Raw genomic sequence first — 6,000 nt, 5'->3', positions numbered from 1 at the left:
ATGCGGCAATTCTCAGATGAGATGTGCTACAATCTTGTGCATGTCACTGTAAAATATACACCAGATTTTGAAGACTTAGTATGATAAAAAGAATGTATAATATCTTACTAATAATTTTTATATTGATTACATTTTGAAAAAATATTTTGAATATATTAGGTTTGATAAAATGTTATTAAAATTAATTTAACCTATGTATTTTTACATTATTTAATAAGGTCACCAGAAAATTCAAAATTATATGTTGTCTTTGTCAGCTCAGGCTGCGGTTACAAAATACCATGGACTGAGTGGCTTAAAAAACAGATAACTATTTCTTATTGTTGCAGAATCCAGAAAGTCCAATATCAAGGTGCTGGCAGAATTGGTTCCTGGTGAAGACCCTCCTCCTGACTTGCAAATAGCTACCTTCTTGCTGTATCTTTGCATGGAGAGAGAGAGGGCTCTGGTCTCTTCCTCTTCTTATAAGGACCCTAAGTCCGTAATGTGGGCCCCATCTTCATGATTTCTTATAAAGCTAATTACCTCCTAAAGGCTCCACCTCTTAACACTATTATACTAGAGGTTAGGGCTTTGACATATAAATATTAGGGGGACACAAACATTCAGTCTATAACACACACATAGCTTGCATTACATTTCAATTGGACTGCACTATTATAGAATCATGATTTTTTTCTAGGAAGTAGAAAAGATTGACAAATTGTTATCTGGGAGTTTTCTTTAGCGATAGCTGCTGGATAGGATTCTATTCCCCACTTGAATCCCTGCTAAGGATGATGTCATGTTGTCTTTACCATTTATTGTGTCTTAAATATCTGCTTTGTACTATTAATTGCTTTTTTCACGTGCATAGAAGATCAAAGAAAGCAGGTAATGAGATAGGGAAGTGTCACCTGGAAAAGATTGGTCAGACACCCCCATCATATCCTCATGTGGACGCTTTGCCTCTGTGAAATTATTACAGTTCAGGACTGAGTCATGAGGGAATGAGAATTTGGTTGGGTAGCAATTATTGGGTATTGATGAAGGTATTGTGGTGCAAGCAACAGAAAATTAATCATAAATAGAGAATTAATTGGAATGATAGTGATGAGCTCACAGATTTGACAAAAGAGCTGAACAACTGGGTGTTAGGAGGGACAGGACCCAGTGAAACCACAAGATTCTGCAGCCAGCTCTCCTCACTGGGCATTGCCACCCTACAGTTCCACTATATGTCTTTTGCTTTGGCAACTTTGCTCAATAGTCAAATGACCAAGATAGAGAAACTTGACTTTGTTTAGCTCAGGTCATGGATCTACCTACTCCTTAGGCCATAGGACTGGGATTCTGTATTGCCAGATCCACAAGAACTGTGGGGATTAGGGTTGGGTGGCTCTCCAAAGGGAGAGAGTTGTGGCAGAGACAATTCTTTGTGTTCACAAAATTCTGTTATCTTCTCTTTCTGGACACAAAAGAAAACCTTATTTCCTAACTTTCTCTCTATTTCAGTTAAGTCAGTGGGATGCAGGTGGAAGTGATGTTCTCCAAGCCTGTGTGGACAGAAAATCTGCTTCAGGCTTGGAGGCCCTGTGTTTGAGAAGTCAGGGTTATAAGATGAGAGGAGCCTGGAAGACTAAATCAGCTCTTCAAGGGGAGACCACGGAGAGGTTATGACTTATATCAGCCTGTGATGTAATTAATACATAAAATTTTATTGGCACATCTCTGAGATTTGGGGGTTATTTGTTACAGCAATTAGCATAATTACCCGGAGTGACTCAGGAGTATTATTTTACAATGTCTCTCTCTGGAAAGAGTCACAATCATCAAGTACATGGAGACTGCTATGTGAAACAATGCCAACTTTATTAATATACAATGAGACATATAACAGTTTAGGAAACCAGGTGCTCAATCTTTTACTTCATTCTCTTCTGCAATTAAAGTATATGAGAAGCCAAATTATAATCACATAAATACTTCATAACATGCATATACAACAAATATGGGGTTGATTTATAATTGTAGTGGTTCAGTAGCACGAGGACTTGACTGCCTAATTTTTGGGTCCTGTTTCCTTTTTCAAAAGATTTATTTATTTATAGCTAAAGGGAGAGAAACCTCAATGTGAGAGACACATTGATCGGTTGTCTCCCATATGCACCCCAAGTCAGGAACAAACCCCCAACCCAGGCATGTGCCCTGACTAGGAATCCAAACAGCAGCCTTTCACTTTGTGGGATGATGCCCAACCAACTGAATCACACCAGTCAGGGCTGGGTCATGTTTCTTAAAATGGAGTTCAAGAGCCCCTTGGGCTATTGTAGGGGCCAAGGATACCGAAAACTCAGGGTAAACTTGACATATTTTTCAAGGGAAATGAAAGATTTGGGGAATAAAAAATTAAATAACTGAATAGTTTATTTAAAATAATATCTTTACACTAAAACATACATATTTGTTATTAATTAGAATGCAAAAATTTCATTAATTTTAAAAAACAGCATGAATCCTAAAAGAAGTTTTGAGTTGGTGATTGGTAGCTTCTGGTTTAGGGTGAGCTGTACAGTAGCAATGTGAAAAGCATAAGCTTCTAGTTTGAAAAACCAGCATTTTAAGACCCAGGCTTTCCCACTTATTAGCTAAGTCACTTGACTCCTGGCCCTGGGCATGTAGCTCAGTTGGTTAGAGCATCATCCTGATACACAGAGGTTGCAGATTTTATCTCTGCTCAGGGCACATAGGAGAAGCAACCAGTGAATGCATAAGTAACTGGAACAACAAATTGTTGTTTCTCTCTCTCTCAAAAATCAATCAAAAAAAATTTTTTAAGTCACTTATCTCATTCAAGACTCTACCCCACTGACAATGAAATGAAGACAAAAAAGATGGTTCCTCAAAGAGTTTCAAGACTCAGTGAGCCAGAGCACATAAAGCAGTTAGGACAGTAGCTGACACATGAAGGATACCATCAAGGGTAGTGGTTAAAAGACACTGAAATTGAGAACAGGTTGACAGTGACCAGAGGGGAGAGGGGAGGGAATTTCAGGGGAAAGGGGTAAGGGTTTGCAGGAACAAGTATGAAGGACACATGGACAATAACAAGGAGGGGTGTGGAAATGGGAGGGAAGTAGGGAGGGCTAGGGGGGGTAGGCTGGGATGGGGGAAAAGGCAGAAAACTGTACTTGAACAACAATTTAAAATTTTTTAAAAACACTTCAAAACAGTAGTGATTATTGTTGCTATTGTAACTATGCCTACAGACTCTTCTCAGCTATTAGGGGCACTTTGGGGAGAAAAGCTGGGTACTAACCATTGTGGTGCACCTCATCTTTACAATGGGAACATGACGGCCATAGCCACCCTCCTGTCCTGTTTCTGAGGCTGGCCAACTCTTCTTCTAATTGGTACATTATATCCTCAGAAATGTTATTAGTACCTGTAGGAAAGTAATGGCTGAAAGTGGCTAGCCCAAAATACAATTCTGTATACTTAGGCATCATTGCATTCCTCCCTCATTTGAGGCCTCAGAAGGCTATCTCATTTCGAGGTTCTTGTAGTATCTGCTGTAGTCCATGTGTAATGCAGTGTTGTCATCACCTCCTTTCTTTCATGTACAGCTCTTCTTAAACAGTGGAAGGAGATAGGAGGAGAACATGCATACCTCCAAATCCCAAAGTCAAGAAACAATCCTTTCACCACAGAGACAAAGCCCACAATGACTCCCTGTCCTGCATTCTACCCTAGGTAGGGAGGGGACATAGGGTATTGGAAAAATCAAGGTCTTTGGGGTCAGGCAGACCAAGGACAGTGGCCCCGCTTCATCATTTACTAGTGAGGGCGCTGGAATTTACCAGGTGGGTGACCCCATTTGGCCTTTTTGAACTTCATTTTCCCAGTTGACCCATCTCCCAGAGTTGGCAAGGAATGGGACATACATAATTAATGACATTTTCTTGTTTCCTTTTCAAGTAAAAAAAAATGATGCTGTGTAAAGGAAGATATTTGGCTTAGGGCTGAGCAATGCTTTCTGGGATCTTTTTTTCTATTTAAAAGCTGAAATTCAGCATCCCATTTTGTTTCTGGTTTTTGTTTGTTTGTTTCTTCTTTCTTTTTTTTTTTTTCAGTCCTGGAGCATATGGGAATTTAAGTCTGATTTGTAGACTGGATGAGGAAAAGAGAAGAAAGCAAAAGGAAGTCAGTAACAGTGAGCCACATTAAAGAAGTAGACATTTCTCTATGTATGTATGTAAGTACGTATATGTGTATGTATATCTCTGCATTTTACCCTCTCCTTTCTATCAAGTCATCTCTGTGTTTTGTTCCAACAGTTTTTAATTTTATTTTTGACTAAGTTTTATATCCACATGGTTCAAAATTCAAAAGATATAAAAGAGGATCCAATGAAGCCTCCCTCTCACCCTTCAACCGCCAAATTCTTCTCCCTAAAGGCAACCGATGCTAACATAACGGTTTCTTGGGTATCCTCCTGGAATGTTTTATTTAACCTCTTTTATATAATCATTTTTTATTTTTAAAAGATTATTTATTTATTCATTTTTAAAGAGATGGGAAGGGAAGGAGGAAGAAAGAGAAAAGGAGAAACATTGATGTGTGAGAGAAACATTCATTGGTTGCCTCTCACACACCCCTGACTGGGGATGGGGCTTGCAACCCAGGCATGTGCCCTGAGGACCAAGAATCAAACTGGTGACCTTTTGTTTTGTGAAATGATGCCCAACCAAATAAGCTATACCAGTCAAGGCTCACTTAACAATCTTATAAGATTATTCCACACTCATACAAGGACAGCTCCCTTGTTTCCTTAATTTATTTTTAATTGCATTACATTTTACTTTATCTACCTACTATTACTTATTTAACCAGTACCCTACTGAAGAGCATTCAGGCTTGTTTATTATATTTATTTTTTGCCCTTACAAGTAATGCTGTAATAGATAATCTTGTGCGTGTCATTCCTCAATAAGCAAGTTATAACATAAATTCCTAAAATAGAATTTCTGGGTGAAAAGGTATGTGCATTTGTGAGTTGAGAGATGTTGCTAAATTGTCCTTGATGAAAGTTGTACCAAAGCACATACTCATCTACAGAACATCGAAGTCTTCAGACTCTTCTAAAATCATATACAAAGGAACCAAAACACTTATAAAGGAAGTAACAGAGACAATTTTTAAGTATATTTTACTGATTATCTTCTACAGTTGTCCCAATTTTTCCCCCTTTGCCCCCTTCTGCCCAGTACCCCTCTTCCCTCCTGCAATCCCTCCTTAGTTCATGTCCATGGGTCAAGCATGTACGTTCTTTAGTTTTTCCATTTCCTATATTATTCTTAACACCTCCTATCTATTTTGTACCTGCCAATTATGCTTTTTAATTGCTGCACCTTTCCCCCCATTCTTCCCCTTCCCCCTCCCAGCTGATAACCCTCCAAATGATCTCCATACCTATGATTCTGTTTCTGTTCTGGTGGTTTGCTTAGTTTTTGTTGTTTTGTTTTTTCAGATTTGGTTGTTGATCATTGTGAATTTGTTGCCTTTTTAATTTTTAAGCCTTTTTAACATCCATTGTTTTGATCTTCTTTTTCTTAAATAAGTCTCTTTAACGTTTCATGTAATAATAGCTTGATGATGATGATAAACTCCTTTAGTTTTACCTTTTCTGGGAAGCACTTTATCTGTCCTTCAATCTAAATGATAGCTTTGCTGGATAGGGTAACCTAGATTGTAGGTCCTTGCTTTTCATCACTTTGAATACTCCTTGCCAGTCCCTTCTAGCCTACAAAGATTCTTTTGGGAAATCAGCTGACACTCTTATAGGTACCCCTTTGAAAGTAACACCCTCCTTTTCTCTTGCTGCTTTTAAGATTCTCTATCTTTAACCTTTAGCATTTTATTTTTTAAAATATAGTTTATTGGCCCTGGCTGGTGTAGTTCAGTGGCATGAGCACAGGCCTGCATACCAAAGGATCACGGTTCAATTCCCAGGCAGGGCAT

The sequence above is a fragment of the Sturnira hondurensis genome, unplaced genomic scaffold (genome assembly GCF_014824575.4).
Source record: "Sturnira hondurensis isolate 20B ecotype Veracruz unplaced genomic scaffold, ASM1482457v3 Scaffold0005563, whole genome shotgun sequence".
NCBI classification, from domain to species: domain Eukaryota; kingdom Metazoa; phylum Chordata; class Mammalia; order Chiroptera; family Phyllostomidae; genus Sturnira; species Sturnira hondurensis.
Note: the sequence above shows the minus strand (reverse complement) of the source record.